This window comes from Simochromis diagramma, unplaced genomic scaffold, assembly GCF_900408965.1.
Source record: "Simochromis diagramma unplaced genomic scaffold, fSimDia1.1 OVJJ01000669.1, whole genome shotgun sequence".
In the NCBI taxonomy this organism is placed as follows: Eukaryota; Metazoa; Chordata; class Actinopteri; order Cichliformes; family Cichlidae; genus Simochromis; species Simochromis diagramma.
In genome coordinates, this window is record NW_024387458.1 from 4,972,544 (window position 1) to 4,989,610 (window position 17,067).

A 17,067-nucleotide genomic window follows, 5' to 3' on the forward strand; every position below is an offset into this window, starting at 1 on the left:
GTTAGATGGACACGTAATGTCGGAGCATTTGTAACAACAAAAGAATATTGAACATTTGACTGACTCTTTGTTTGGTAGCTTTTGCGATCAATATACACCTCAGGAGAAGTATTCTTTTATACTCTGAGCTTTTCTCACTTCTATTTCTTAATTTTAGTGAAGAGGAGACAGTAGAGCAGGGAGATGGAGCAGCAGATGGCCTTGGGTTAGAATCAAAACCAGGCATCTGCATTTGGCCCCCTGTTCAACCACTGAGCGAAAACAATGCCCCAGTAGAAGGAAAAAAAAAAGTCTGTTTTAAGCATTGACTTGTGTTGTAACTGATTATGATACTGCTGTAAATAACTGACATTCAGGATGCTCATCCTCAAAAGTTCGTGATTCAGGTTGAGAGATTGGTTAAACTGTCCAACAACCAGGTATGCCAGGGGTGTCCAGGACGGGGTGTCCTGCAGGTTTTAGATATCACCCTGGGTCAACACACCTGAATCAAATCAGTTCATTACCAGGATTGAAAGCCTATTTGACTCAGAAAATCCTGCAGATTTGACTTGGTTTATTAGTTTGGCATGTGTAATAAAATATTAAGGTAAAAGGTTCTTTGAAAGGCATCCAAAAACATACAAGGTATGTTTGCTCGTCAAACAGAACCTTCATCAGTCATAAGAAAAGTTATTTTTGTTGTAGCGTAAAGCAAACCTGCAGTAAGCAGCCATCCATCTGATACACATTCTGCATCCTGGATATGGGAGTATGTGTTTACTTGCTCACCTAAGCTATAGAATATATAGCAGCTGCAATAGAGAATGAAACCCTCTACTCTATATCATCCAGTGAAGGTAGAAGCCTCAGGTTGTAAAACATGCTCCCCTGTCAGGACAGCCTTTTCTGTCATAATGATCCCCACTGTACTGCATTTCTGTGTATGCTGTAATTCCAGAATATGTGTGAAGGAGGAGAGATTTAGTCAGCAGGGAAGAAAAATTGGTGAGCAGGACATTTTAGAAGGTGTTTTTAGCCCCAGGAAGCGTGTCTTTGAGAACTGGAGTGGGGGCAGTGAAGGCTTTAGCTACACTTTAAGGTTCAGGGGTTATGTGTGCTTGTTTGTCTGGTGGGGTTACTCCATGTATAAGCGCAGCCATGTGTTTATGTGAATGTGTATCTTTAAGTGCTTGTGTGTCTTCAAGTGGAGGCAATCGGGGAGCGTTAGGCAGGGGTACAGGGAGGCGAGGAGGGCGAATCCGTCTCCCATCACTTGGCTACAGGCAAGCGTTCTTAGCACCTCGTAAATCTCACCTGCTGCTACAAGACTGCTGCCGACATAGCTGCTATAGTGCGTACTGTACTCACAAACATTCGTGCACACATGTGGTGTACATGCACATTTCGTAGAGCGTGTTGCATGCAGCACCGAGTCGGTCATGTCAGCAGCAGGAGTGAAATTGGGAAAATAAAGTGATGTATAATCTGTTTGTTAGCGTTCCACGTTGGAAAATGGCATCTTTTATTGGAAGCGGTTTCTGTTGGAGCAAAGAGGAACAGCTGCTGAACTGAAAATAAGAAAATCCAGCTGTGCTCCATCTAGTCCTGTTATATTTTCTTTACTCTTTAGTTACATTGATGAATGATATATATGCGCTCGCAAATTTTCAACCTTTTGAAAGTGGTTCTTACTAAAGTTCTTACTAAGCTTAAAGGCGATTTCCAGTCAGATCTTATTTTCTTATAACTCTTATTAGCTGTAATGACACTGCAAGACGATACGTGATTGTAGGTTTGGTTTTGTAAAGGAGCCAAAAGTTGAGAAAGATTACCAACGCTGCTTCGTTTTCAGTTTCAGTTTTGCCCTTCAAATAGATTTGACTTGGTAGTTTGAGCCTAAGCTCAAGCATCAGTGTCTTGAACCTCGTTATAATCAACGACTCTTAACCAGTGTGGACACTCTGCATATCTCGTCTGTTCTCCTTGCAGTACGTTCCCACTCACGAAAACACGTTTTCACTACAATGCAGTTGTGGTGCATCGTGGTAACCACAGATGTCAGAAGTTAAACCCGATTGCAGCACAGATTCCACTACTTGCACGGCGTTGCAAAATCGTGCACAGTTGTGTTGTACCCTTGGAGCTATTGCATTTGCGGAGTTTGTGCTTGTAAACACAGCTCACCGCTTTGCACTTACGTTAGCTCTCCAGGATCCTTTACACATTGTGATACCTGTGTGTGTGTGTGTGTGTGTGTGTGTGTGTGTGTGTGTGTGTGTGTGTGTGTGTGTGTGTTTTCTATGTTTATGGCAAAGCTTTAGTTCAAAGTGTTTCTCCCTGCACGCACCACTTGTGTTTTTCATTTATGCTAGCTTTAGAAAGCTTTCCTTGCTCTTACAGTAACTCGCTTCACAGTGGTGACGATCGATCGGTGTGTAGCCTCTCCTTACACCAAACATCATTTCAAAATGTGCAGCGCTGGGAGTACGGATGGCGTGTGCGCATGCAGTGCAAGTGTCGGTTATATATCCGCTGGATAGGAGACAGTGCTGGGTCAAATTAAAGTGAATATTTAAATAACAATAATATCATACATGAATGGAATTGAATTGGTTAAGTGCTTCAGAAACGGATGAATGGAAACACGAGCTAAATGTTATCATGTGTAGGAAATTTCTGAATGTTGTCAACGGTCAAAGTCCGTGTTTGTTTTATCAGTTGATGCTTTGCATACTCATTCAAACAATTGCTTGTTTGTTATGCATCTGCACAGGCCTTTTTTTAACAAGCGTTCAGCAACAGTTGCTGGCTGTTGCAAGTTTAACTGAGTCTTGAATGTATAAATTTATGCATGATCTGATGCGAGTGCCATGTTTTGCAAAAATAAGATGTGGTTTTTCATAATAAATTGTAATCTGCAAAATCCGAGCAAAGTCACTCAACCAAGACTGATCCTACTTTGAATTCATCATATTCATCATTTGTTTGTTTGATTTAATATTTATGTTTTTTAGGTATTAGGGTTCAGTCGCAATCCAGGTTCAGCATGAATTCTTAGCATTATGCTGCTGACAAAACAATAACCTCTAAAAAAAATGTTTCTGAATGCTTTCCAATAGATTTCAATATCATGTCTTGATTTCCTGTGACAGTCTGTCAGCCCACATACTTGTCACACTGAGTCAGCTGCTGATACATATACAAGAGTAGTGAACAGTTCACTGGCCACATGGTATTTAAGTGGATTCATGTGATTCATGCCTTCTTTAGCAGTACTGTATCTTTGCTGCTCACTAATTGTAGTCTTTGTAATCTTTGTTTATCTATTGGCAAATGTGTTCTAGTAATTTTTTTTATGAGTTCTGCACGGCTTCATTGATAAGGTAGAAACATACAGTTGGTGGCAATGAAACAAATTACCAAGTCAAAAAGTGTAGCAAACCATTGGCATAATGGCATTCAAGAAGACCGCAGTGATTGACATGTGACACTGATTGGCAGCACTTTGGCAATCACTGCTTCCCTAGAGTGTGGTCACAACTGGGTACCACGTGCTGTACCGAGAATCTTGTGATTGCTTTGGTTGTCAGCAGATTTTTATGGTTAAGCACATAGTTGTTGCCAATTTTCTGCATCTTGTTTGTCAAGATTTCTTCACAAGACACTGAAAGATGCGACACAAACTGGACTGTTTGTGGGCGCTGTTTGTCGCACTTTCTGAAACATGCTGAAGTGGAAGGCCCAACATTGAGTGTTTGTAGACAAGTTGCCATGGTCCATGCAAACTATAAGCTGCTGTTGTACCTACCAGCGGACAAAGCAATCACAAGGAGGTTTTTGGTGCAGAACCCTCTTTGTGACTGATTTTACCTACCAGCTTTCAGCAAACTCCAACAGCCACTCGCCAATCTGTTGGGAGTACACATTGGCTTGCCAACCGGCCTCCAGGCCTGTATGGCTGAGGTCTCGTGTTTTCTGTATACAATGAAATGCATCTTGTTATGTCCAGGATGTTTCTCACTTCCAGCATGAAAAGAAAGTTCGATGAGGATAAAATCAAAATGAACCATTCGCCTTCACCTATTAGATGATGTTAGACAGTGCTTTCGTACACCACCCTCATATGAGTAAATATCTTGATGAAGATTTTTTGTTCTCTCACTCCAGCAAAACTCCAGAGACTTGTTGAGCGAATATGAAAAGGCACCGAAGCGCTATTTCAGGTACAGCCCTTTCCATGTTACATATAGACTTTTTTAAAACTCTAATTGCTGTTAAAACCTCCAGAGGTGACTTCCTTGCCGTTAAAGGCTCTTTCGTCTTGGTCATGCCTGATTGAAAGATGAAATGTTCTTGGGAACTTGTTTGCCAAGAATTCTTTACAGGAATAGAAACAAACTGATTTTCCGATGTACCTGTTTTCCCATTTCAGTTGAAGAAAATTAGTGATGACTGATGTACTGATGCACGCACACACACACACACACACACACACACACACACAGGCTTGACTTGACTTTAATGGCCACATTAGCAGGTTCAGTGGAATTTGTTTTCGGAAAGTATGACAGCTATGACTGGCTCGAGGTAAAATCTGTTTGCCTGAGGGATTCTGGAAAGAGACTCTCATTATTCCCATTTAGTCTGAGCTGTTTATACATGAAAGAATACATGTGCCGGTATTTGAACAGGTGCCTATAGAAGTTTTATTTGTTTTCAAGCAGCGACCGGAGTAATAGTTTAGTGCTGTAGTGCTCGCTTTCTTTCCTCGTTACTTTCACTCACAGCAGAAGTGTTGAGATTGCTGCACATAGTGTCACTGCCACTCTTCTCTCTGGCCTATTTTTCACACACTGATGGCTTACTCAGTAATGGCAGTTAAAAGCCACCAGTTCTGTGTCTGTCTGTCACCCACACAGATGTAGATGTCTGAGCAGATCTGTGTGTGTGTATGTGAGGCATAGACACAAACACATTCATTGACAGAGTAAATAAGAATCCTTCTCAACTTTTGCGGCTTATCTCGTTCTTCTGTTGTGATAAGAAGAAAGGGGTATTTGTGACGTATTTGTGGCCTTGAAGGGAAATTATCTCAAAAGTCATCTCTCCAAAATGGAAAATGTCAAAATGAATAAATGCCAGTACAGTACCACAAATGACAACAAAAATAGTAGAAGCTGGTGTCTACAAATGTGTTCAATGAACCTTCACTCCTCGGGCATGTTGCTTCAAAGCTGAGCAGCCATGAAGGAAAAAACCTTGGTCACTTTTTAAATCTACATCTCTAATGTTTAGGAGCCAGAGACATGACAAGACTTCACTTAAAATTTACAGGGATGTAGATGTTAAATAATGGGATGATATGTGGATAAATCATGACTTAGTGGTGTCCAAGTTTCTCAGTTAGATCCAGATGTGCTAAACATATCCGGTACGGCCAAAATGGTAGAATGAGCAGCGAGCCGATGCACAGAAATCAAGCGGAAGTCACGTGGATGTTTGGGAACTACTACGAAACAAAGCTTACGACTAAGTCCATTTAAAATGAACAATTAATTACACATTATGACTTAAACATGGACTCCAAGAAGCTGGCAGCCACAAATCTCTGAGGTACCCATCTAAAGACAGGCATGATAGATTACTACCAGTATTATCACTGTGCTGTTTTTGCTGTTGTCTTTGAACAGCAATTCTCAAACCTCCAAAAACCACATGCAGACAGCCGACATTGGCTACATCTCTGGAAGTGTCTGTGGGTATCTGTCAGCTGGACTAACTAGCTGTCTGCTGCCACCCTGTCCACAGCTCATTGATTACTGAAACCCCCTCTGCTCAGAGGCTATTTGCTAGTGGCTCAGGGGGGCAATGGTTTCCTGGCAAACAGAGTGCGTCCGGGCAGGGATAGAGTTTGTTCTGTGCGGTCAGCCTGCATGCCAGCAGTACCTAAACTGAGCTCTTTTTTTTTTCATACCCTGACAGACGTTTGCTAAATGAGAGATCGAATACATTAGCGCAGAAGGTACACATTTGCGACTGCTGCACTTTGCCGATGCTGCTCGTGTTTTCGAGTGAACATGGTTATTTGCAGTTGTCGTACACAAGCGAGGCCTGATTATGTGGTGCTCGAAGACCAGACTCATTCATTTTCCCTGTGGCATTTTGATATGTGTTTGTGGATGTCATCTCTCTGGCCGCACCGCTACTTTTAGATGCTTTTTTTTTTTTCACTTGAGAGGAGGGGTTACCATCTATTTCTACACACAGTTAGCATTAATGATCTGTTATGTTAGCCACTAGCAGTGGTACCTTTGGTCTGGCATCCTGTCGATACACTGTGTATATATAAATCAAGCTGAGCTCAAGGTTAAACATTTTATGTGTGTGTTGGCTGCTTTCTGTGCTGCTGGTGCTGAAATCTGGACAATAAATGGCCTCAGTCAGGACGTTTGCATAGCCTAATTAGCATGAATAAAGTTGGCCTTTTACTTTAATTTTTGCTGTCAGCAAAGTCTGTCTCCATACTTTCTAACTTCTCTTCCGTGTCTGTGGTGCTCTTGTCTTGCCTGTTAGTTCCTACTATTTAGGACAAATGTATATTATTTAAGTTTAAATAAAATGTTAATTTATCTCCTAAAATAGCTGACCCCTCCATCTTTTAGAAAACTGTCAAGCAGTAGTAATTTATTGGTGGATCAGTGGCAGACCTCCTGCTGTGAGTACTGGGACGTTGCCCTGTGGCTTCAGGGTCACTTTGACCTGCCGAGCAGTCAACTTGACCAGCAATAAAATAGTAAGTAGAAATTAGCTAAATCCACAGATCTCATGCAACTCCCTCATTCTTGGTGCCCCTGCACGTCAGTGATACACACAGAGGTGCAACCAGGTCTACTTCTTTACAAGCTTCTTTACGGAGAGATTAACCGACAGACTCTCACATCCACGATGATACAGACGCTGTACTGGTGTGTTGTGGTGAAGAGAGTGCTGAGGCTCCCTTGGCGAACACACCGTGAGAAGTTTGATTATTTAGGAGGGACTCTGAGTAGAACCACTACTCCTCTACTTGAAGGAGGCGGTTGAGGTGGTTCTGCGTCTGACTAGGATGACTTCTGAGCACCTCTTAGGTCAGGTGATTTGGGGTACTACTGGGAGAAGGTTAGGGTCAGGGCATTCATCTCTTGGTTGGCTTGGGAACACCTCACTGTCCCCCGAGATGAGCTGGAGCAGGTGGCTGTTGACGGGGAAGTCTGAGACCTGTCTGCTCTCCCTGTGACCTGAAGAAGGGACAGAAGATGGATGGATTTATAATTGCTATGTTTGTGAGGATACACCTATAGGTATAGCATATGGGTTGTTGGTCAGTTCCAAATGTTTGCATTATGAAATCTGCATCAGTTTTTCCTCCCCAATTAACCTATTGTGCACATTTATCTCTAGTCTGGTATTCCTCACATGCAAAATAAGCAGTCGGGTAGTTTTCCGTTCAGATTAATATGCAAGATTGGTGCAGGAGGCTGATTGACTCAAAAATAAATTACAGTCTGTGTGTCCGGGATAATTAACAAACATGTCATCCCGTGTGGCTTAATGATGGAGCTCCATGGAACAGAGCACTAAGACATCAGGCGTCGACCCTACTGTTGTTAGCAGGATCCTTTCTTTTTATGGGATTTGTTGGCAATCAGAAAATGCAGATTTTTGTGAGGGTGGCGGAGTAGTGTGCTACTGCGTCATACCTCAGCACTACTGAAGGAAGGAAGAACACCGGCCTCTGCCGCTAATAGGACAGCATTTTCTCTGCACTAATTGCCGAGTGTTGTTTTGCTTAGACTGTGGGATCCACAGTGCGGCTTTTATTGCCTCCCAGAATCCTCGCTGATAATTCATTGAGCAGTAATTATTGTTTGTTTTGCCTTGCTTTCCCACATAAAATCGGTCCGAGGTCAGCAGCTCAGGCTGTCATCAGAAATTTGACTCTCTGAGCGCAATCACATCACATAATGATCTGTAACAAACAAGCCCCCCCACCCATCGCCCTCCGTCTCTCCTGCTGTGGCGGCGTCAAGCGTAATGACTCGTCCTCATCCTTTCCCCACTTATCTGCCAGCTCGTTTTGCTCCTCATCACGAGGCCCTCCGCGGTCCGGCTTCAAAAACAGAAACACACTGATGCCGTTCAGCCGCCTGCTTGTTAGGAGCGCCGCACTTGGAGAAGATCCAAGAAAGTGACCGTTTGTATTAGAGGTGGGAATCACCATACATCCCACGATGCGATATTATCACAATACTTAACGCACGATACGATATTATTGCAATTTTTTAAAAATATTTTGCGATATTCAGATTCTGTACACAAAGGTAAACTTTATCAATATTCATTTTTATCTAATATCAAAGTCTCACACGCAGTCTTTCTCTCATTTCAGTCAGTCAAACTTGAACGGTTTGTATTACAATCTAGTCCAACTTAACTGAATGCAACCATCTGGTACAATTATAGCTATTCTGAACTATGCAATTTATGAAAACTATGCAGCCCCTTCAGCAACTGAAGAATTTGAAAGTAAATTAAAACAAAATATAATTTTACATTAAATAAAAAAGTTTTAAACTTAATTAAAATAAAACATTTCTTAAATTAAAATAAGTAAACTGTCATGTTTATTGCTGCCAAAAAAAAGTTAAACACATTTGGACAGTGAAGGAATGTCAGGATTCTTGCTCAGAAAAAGGATCAACATGCTCTGAAGTCAGAGCATGTTTCAGTCCACAAAAACTTTTTTTGTAACAAAATATCGATTTCTCCTGTCCCTGTATCGATACATTATTAGCAAACAAAATATCACGATACTACACAGTATCGATTTTTTTCCCCCACCCCTAGTTTGTATTATGTCTGTTTATTTTTGCACCCTGCTAAATGTGCTTATGTTTAAGTGTTTTAGCGTGTGCTTGGTGTGTGTTCCCTCTACTATTCGAACATCTTAGGGCTTCATCTGTGACAGAACGTAAACACTCACACACTGTGTTTCATCCCAAACGGCATCTTTATCGCCATGAACAAATATTATGTGTTCAAAAACACACACTCGTGGCTACAGCATAAAGAAATCCTTGCAGCGCTTCCAAAGCGTGTCAGAGGTCTTTCTCCTGTTTTTTTCAGACGTGTCAACATGTATTTTTCCTCTGCGCATGCAGCATTTTATCTGGCCTTGGCCCACAGCTTTTGATTTCCGAGCACGTACAGGGTGGGCCTTTGCTGATCAAACGACCGCGCCTTAACGCGAGCGGCAGCCCTGGACATTGTCCCATCAATCAGATCGTAAATGTCATCAGAAGGATGTGGGATGTGGCGGCTACGGGGCAGATGAAACATGCTGAGGAAGGACTTTTATCCTGCAGGCTGGGATCCAGTGGGAGGTAGAACTTTATTCCTGTTCTGGGACGGTTATATAAGTTAGAGCCTGGTTTCTTTAACTAGCAGTTGGGGCCTGGTTTGGTCTGCAGGCCTGCATCTGGTCAATTCCCACATGACGAGTATATTCAAGTGTGAACTTGGATCCCATGGTTAAAAAATGTGGCTTCTTTCAACGCCAAGTTATAGACTGTGATGATTATGTCCAGTCTTTGTTAGATAATAGCCAGAAAAATAGCCATCAGCATGCTCGTGTAGTCTCTATTGTGACGTCACCTCAAAAAAATTCTCACTTTAGTTCGGGTGTCACTGTCACAGTTTGATTTTTCTGGGAAAATAACACAGGGGTTTATGAGAATAGGGCATACACGTAGACAAGGGAGGGTTTTAAAAAGCAATTACATCATAGCGTTTGTTATTTTCCCACCGAAGATTATATTTTTTGCTTCTGCTTATTGCCAGGCATTACAAATTCATGTTGTGCAACTTCACAGTATCGGTTCTGGCACAACTTTATTTTAAGTTACGCTGGAATTTCCGAGGAAACAGTTTGTCAATGTGAATTTTTGGTAAAGTTTTCTATTAAAGGTGTTTTATGGTTTGAATAGAACTTTCAGTGACATCATATAACTCACGGTGTGGCATAAATCCTTTATTCAACAGTAAAACTGTCAAGTTAAGATGAAACAGAAACTTAGATGGATGGAAGATAAAAAGGTCCTTGTCTGAACTCCAAACAGGTGCCTTGGTACAGCGACGATGAAAAGATGTAATGATTTGAGGACTTTGTTAAAGAGGATGCTGCATTCAATTAATTTTTCGCTATTACAGCATTTCCATTTTAGATTCCCGGGATTAGTGCACACTGGCCGTCACGTCCTGCTGTGCATTTGCAGAGTAACGCATTCATTCAAGCATTTAAATCACATAACCTCATAACTTAGATAATTAGAGCCCACCCACAGCAGGAGTCCGGTCCACTGTCAGTCTGTTAGATCAGCTAATTACCTCAATTACGCAGACAGACACACAAACACAAAACCCAAGAGACCGGTTTTAAGGAGCAAGTCGCTTGGCCTTGGGATCTTTCTGGCTCGCTCTTTTTTTCATGCTTGGCATCAGAGGAGCCTTGGCTGCTCATGAGATATAAAACTAAAATTAGAAATGGGTAAGAAGTGACCTTGAGACATAAAATTTCATCAGTCTGGAGCTTTTTGCTTCAAACTATTGGTTTGCGCTGCCACAAAACTTGAAGTATGAAGTTCATAGTTTTGGATGGGGAGGTTTTGCATTTAAAAATGAGCAAAAGTTCATTTTGCTAATTCCTGCAGTAATAAAACCTGGTTCTCCCTATTGATCCTTGAGCTGTGACTCAGCGGTTATCTGCCGTGAAAGTCTTGGGTGTTTTTTGTGATGTGGTGTAAAGTATGGCAGCTTTAGTTATTTTTGTACACACTTTCATTCTCAGTATTTCCCACAGAATGAGATTGTATCGTGTTTTTCATGCAGCAGGGGTTTTTGTATATACTCGTCTGGGCTTGAGAGGGGATTTTTAAATGCTTTCTTTATTCATAGATAACAATATCTGATATATTCTACCATCCATCAGCTCAACCGCCTCAGACTTGCTCGTACTTGCTTTCTTGGAAGGATTGGTAATCTCAGCAGAGTGAAACCTGCTGGTCCATCGACTCATAGCGTGAAACAGTGACCACCCCTTGCTAGCTGCAGTCCATGACAGTGGAGTTGAAGTCTGCGCAACCCTGCGACTTGAGATTCAAAACAACTGAATGGCACTGAGTTCTGTCAAGAGCAGAAACCTGACCTTAACTGTAATGAACCAGACCAGACAGAAAAAACTGGGGTTAGCTGGTTAGAAATAATCTTAACTTTAAAAATACGGTCAAGTAGTGTATCATTATTTCAAATATTTGGAAATCAAAAATTAGACTGTAAAATATATTCAGACGAGCATCAGTATACCTGGGCTGGAAAGTCAAGTTTGTGTGTGGAAGGAAGCAGAGTCATTAGCAGTATTTAAACTGAATGCCTAATTATCTGGAGGTAATAAGATTATCAGCAGCATTTTGCCTCATCTCCCCAGTGTAACCTACCGAGCTTCTCCTCTAACTTTCTCCTCCTTTTCATTCAGGCTTTTATGTTTTCCCCTCACATCTGCCCTTTTCCTTTTTCTTTTTCCTGCCCTCCTCTCCCCTTCGTGTTCCTTCTGCAGGAAAAATGAGGCACATTTCCCCTCTGTTAATCACTATGATCAATGACTGCCTTGCCACCGTGTTGCCCGTATGGCTGCTTTCTGCTGCCTGTGTGCTCTCTCTCACTGCTCTGGAGCAGCTCACGCTCGGAAAGGCATTATGAGCCTTAAGCCTGTAACTGACTCTAAAACACGCAGGAAACAAATCAGCTGAGCTGCATGTCTAGCTCTTGTATTCTGCATCACAAGCAGACTCCTAGTAAAAGCCACGTGCCCAGAAATAAATGTAAGATTTAAAATAAATATTTTATGTCAGGTTTTTGTCATTTAATATAAGTTTTATTGATTTTTCTTGGCTTCAGCTCCAGGATTTATGTAGTTGCGGTTCTCTAATGTAGCCAAGCAGAAGGGAAAAGCTGGAATTTCCCCTATCGGAGCCATATGCTGTTACATCCTTGTGTTTGCTCATCTTATAAAACTGCACTTTTACTTTTCCGTAATTCAATTTGTTCTCTATAGACGACAGTTAAACGGAACAGGTCGGAATCTGTCCCTGAACCGCACCAATCTTCCAGTTTTAGTAGATCGTAAGGAAATCTTTGTTTTACTGTCATTTAAGCATATGTGCACAGTCATACATCAGTGGCTAAGCTGTGTGTAGATAGAAAATACATCTTATAGGTGGTCTGCGATGAGGTTCTCACTGTGGGCTGAGTGTGGTTTAAAGGGCAGGCTCGTGGTAAAGCTGCAGAAATGATGAAAATGCGCCACATTGAGGCTTAGAGATATGTCTGCGGTGTGTGAACTCTGACTTTTAATTTCCTCCTCTTCATGCCTAGAAATAGCGTGTTGTTGTGCCCATTTTTGAATCATGGTGACTCTCCTCTCCCTGGAGTGCTACTGCATTTAGCACCTCGTCTCGTGCCGTATTCTACTGAGACTCTATCAATGAAACAGCAGCGGAATAACAACAAACAGTGTGTAGGTGTGAGCGATGCGTTTTGACACAGCCAGTCACTTTTGGCAGCTGTCCTCCGGAGCAGAGCCCAGGTCTGACGTTTGCTAATGTGCTGACTTTAGCACTCGTGTGTCCTGGTTTTTTTTTTTTTTTTTTTTCGTTTTTTTTTTTTTGGGTGTGTGTGTCTGTGAGTGTATTTGTGTGTGTGTGGGTGGGTGTGTGGACAGTCACGTAACACTGATGCAAACCTCCAATTGCCTGGGCAGAAAGGGCCAGAAACCAGTGCCAGAAACCTAAGCAAGAATTTCAGAGTAGGCGTGTCGTGGGTATGTACTGCTTTCAGCCAATCGGCTCACGGATTCACCCGGAAGTTGTGGCTTGGAACATGTGTTGTTGTGGCAACACGGGAACTGAAAGGGTTGCAGATGGGGACGGGAAGAAAACGAGCCATTTGAAGCCAGAGTGCAACCTCTGCAGGTCATTTAATGTGATTCTTGGATTTGCAGATACAATTCCACAACATGACAGAGATACTTTTGCACCAGTTAGTAATGTTAAAAGGCTTGTTCCAGGAAAATGTGAGCTAACAGAAAGAAAAGGAAAAAGCAGAATCTTATCTGAGGAGGCCGCTGGTGTAAAATAGTCTCATCTTTTACAGCTGGGTCTTGTCAGACACAGAACAAATGTCTCTCTGGTAATGTTCTCTCCACACTTCTGTTGTCAGCTAATGGACCAGCCCAAGATAAAGGCAGATCCCCGACGGACATACACACACATGCAAAGACACAAAAGACACTGCATGCAATCCAACATGCTCCTATCCTGAGAAACGGTTGACTGACTAGAGCCAATATTCTTCCTGCTCCCATAGACACATACTATCACTGCAGGTGCTGCACAATGAGGCATTTGCATTGTGCAGCCAGACTGTAACAAAAGCCAGAGTGAATTCTTTTCCAAAAAAAGGAAGTGTAAAGTAGACATCAGGAGGATACATGATATAAGAGCTCGAAAACGAGTCTGCGAGAAATTCCTACCCTGGGGAGAAATAGGCATTACTGCGCAACATCTCTGAAATTACATTAACACTGGTCCTCCTTTTGTAAACGGCAGATTATCTGAAAACAATCCAGGTTGGATTAATTACTGCTAAATATCCGCTGCTACATTGTGACAAAATGATGATACGCCTTGAGTATGTTTATTATCTCATTGTACTGATTCTAACAGACTTCGGATTTCTGAAACGGAGCAAAACTTTCCTGATGGTTTTCTGCTTCCTGTTTGTTTAAACTGATGCATTATCAGATATAACACCAGTCACCGTGTGGCAAGAAAGGAGGTTTTAAATTGAAACCATAACGATGGTTTTCACACCGTGTACTTCAAGGTTTTGCATTGCATTCTTTTGCTTTAGACACTGTGGTAACTTCAGTAGTATACAAGCCTGTGCATACTGTGCATTTTAAAGAACAGGACTCAACTATTGTCTGGTTAATATCAGGACTTTTGTTTTCTTAACATGGACTTTTTACTACTAATGTCAACGCTACCCACATGAGTGAGATGGTGGCGTCATGTGAAAAAAGTTTCTATGGGCTTGTAGGGAAAACTAAGAACAGCCCATGATTCAGTAGCTTGTAGAAAAGGGGTGGGCAATCTCAGTCCACGAGGGTCGGTGTCCCTGCAGGTTTTAGATGTGTCCTCGAACCAACACAGCTGATTTAAATGGCTAAATTAGCTCCTCAACATGTCCTGAAGTTCTCCAGAGGCCTGGAAACGAACTAATCATGTGATTCAGGTGTGTTGACCCAAGGTGAGATCTAAAACCTGCAGGGACACCGGCCCTCGTGGACTGAGATTGCCCACCCCTGTTGTAGAATGACCTTTAGCACCAATAACTTAAAGTAATTGTTTTCTATATGACTTCAACAGTCTGTTGTGGAGAAGCTTTGGCCCTCTCATCTCTGCAGCCTTTGTTTGAGCACAGTTCTCTTAAAGTTCAACCACAGCATTTCAACCAGGTTGAGGTCTGGACTCTGACTGGACTGTTGCAGCAGCTCATTTCTTTGCTTTCTTTGCTACTGTTCTTGGCTTCGTTGTCCTGTTGCATGACCCAGTGTAAGCCAAGCTTTAGCTGTTAGACAGATGACTCACATTTGACTCTAGAACACTTTGGTGTACAGAGGAGTTCATGGTCAGCTCAGGGACTGAAATGTGCCCAGGTCGAGGCTGAAAAACAGACCTCAATCATCACCCCTCCGCCACCGTGCTGACAGTCGGTATGAGTTGTTGTGCTGATGTGCTGTCTTTGGTTGCAGCCAAACATCTCCACTTTGGTCTCATCTGTCCAAAGGACATTGTTGCAGAAGTCTTGTGCTTTGTTCAGACACAACTTTGCAAGCCTAACCTCTGCTGCCATGTTGGTTTTTAAAACTTTTTCCCGACCCTTCCAAACAAACAATACTTTATCTCTGTTTTAAATTTGCTGTCATGAACTTGAACATTTAGCATGCTGACTGAGACCTGTTGAGTTCAAGATTTCTCTGAGAATTGCACAGTCTGACCTTAGGGCGAATTTGTTGTTATATCAACACCGCAATGTTTCTCACTGGGAAATGGCCCAAACCCTGCTTTTATAGAGGTGGTCACATCTGCTGATTAATAAGCTACAATGCACATACACTTTTTTTTAAAAAGATCATAAGAAGCTTAATTGTTTTAAATGATAGCTGACAGCTTCAAATTGCATGCTGTCCTTTGTCCTCTGCACAGGTTCTGTTTACCTGCATGCAACCAAAGCCTGTAATTGGTCGAAAGAATTCAGGCTACAGAAAGAAACCTAGAGAACCCCTGGTACCAGTAATCCTGTCCCTTGGCTATAGATTCATATGCATAACTGTGTATATACATAACAGTTGTATTAATTTGGAAGGCACACGTGTTAGTAATGTGGTTTCTGGTGTGCTTGTCTCTTGTAAGGGACAGTGTGGCTAAAGAAGCAGAGCGATGGAGAGAGCTGAAGTGAACAAAAGAATGAAACATGAGATCAGGCACCTTCCCCAGCAGAGAAAAGGGGCTTTTTATTAAATCAGATCTTCAGTTTATGCTCTGTTTGCAGGCACAATGGCTGCTTTTCCCTCAAGAAGCTTACTGGCTGGCATTTCCTGCCCTGGGATGGCCCTGTCCAGATTAGAGGAAATTGATTTAATGGCTTTGGTTTAATGGCTCAAAAGACAGAATCCAGTCTGGATACTTGTTCCTTATCATTTCTTTTTTTTTCTCTCTCTGGCTGTTGGTGCCTAATTTTCTGCATCTACTTTGCATCACACACTTCATAAGAATATTAGTAAATAAGTGTCGATTTCTCACTTTACAGCTTCTGATGGTCTTTGGTTGCATATACGGACACCTTGGATCAGGACCAGCAGTAAACTAACACCTACAGCCTCGGGCACAGCAGGGGGGTTCGGTTAACTGGGGCTGGTACATACAAAGACGATCACATTGTTTCTGCACACCAGCTATGTTGTGTAATGGGAGCAAATAGTGAAGAACCAGTGATGTCAAACCAGTTTATATAAGAAAAAGAAATCTGAGTGTCTGTGCTTCTACTCCCTCTGTCAGTTAAAAGAGACTAGTAGTTTTCCAACAGACCCTGCTCCAGTTAAAACAGCTTGTCTGCTGCAGTCCCCGAGGGGCCATTCAGGATACACATCCTTATCTTTGCTTGGTGTTAAAGTGTCAGTGCCACACTGATACTGAGTGGCCCTTCTGCTTTGGAAAATAATCATTAGTATGAACAAAGGAATAAAAGTTTGTACAAATGGTTGCTCATGCCTATCACAGCAACAGCAGCAGCATTATAAAAGTAAACACTTAAAGACTGTGGGTGGGTTCGGACAAAAAGACAAACAACAACAAGATATTGTGATCTCTTGATTTGTAGCATGTGAGGAATTTGTATTTGAGCACAGAGTTTTATTGGGCTCTTAGCGCTATTACAGCTGCACATAGGTATGAGTTGGAGTCAAACTGACAATACTCAAGTCAGGAGCTTTAAAACAACAAAATATCCTGAGTTTAAATGCTCCTATAGTTTTCTATGCATATAAATATACATATCTTTGCAACTAGGGGAGTCACTCTTGCTAGTCATTAAGAAGAATGTAGGTTTAAGGCAAGTTACAGAAGCTACATCTGTCTTTTAGACATAGGGCGCTAATAAGTCCTTAGGATAACCAGATGGATGAACGGATGGATGGATGAACTTATAAGTCCTTAGGAGATGGCTGTGAACATATATTAGGTGGTGATAAGAATATTATAAATCATGCTACAAATAGTGCTATTAATGGAATTAAGTAAGTAATTAAAATTAGACTAAAAAGTAGACTATTCAAGAAAATTTGCAAAAGCCAGGACTGTCATGTAATTTTTTGATGGTATTATTATTCCATTGTTACTCACATTAATAAAAAATAGATTTTTTTTTTTT

General features: G+C 41.8%; 1 protein-coding gene across 4 annotated transcripts in view; it reads left to right on the top strand.

Annotated features, from left to right (window-relative positions):
* The window catches only part of thrab (thyroid hormone receptor alpha b), a 161,670-nt gene that overhangs the window by 65,073 nt on the left and 79,530 nt on the right, over positions 1–17,067 (top strand). The window contains exon 4 of one of the 4 annotated variants that reach the window (XM_040014016.1): positions 4,150–4,205. The exons of the other annotated variants lie outside the window; for them this stretch is intronic. The gene's annotated coding sequence lies outside the window, so the exon portion shown is untranslated. The remainder of the gene's footprint in view (positions 1–4,149; positions 4,206–17,067) is intronic. 4 annotated transcript variants of the gene reach the window in all.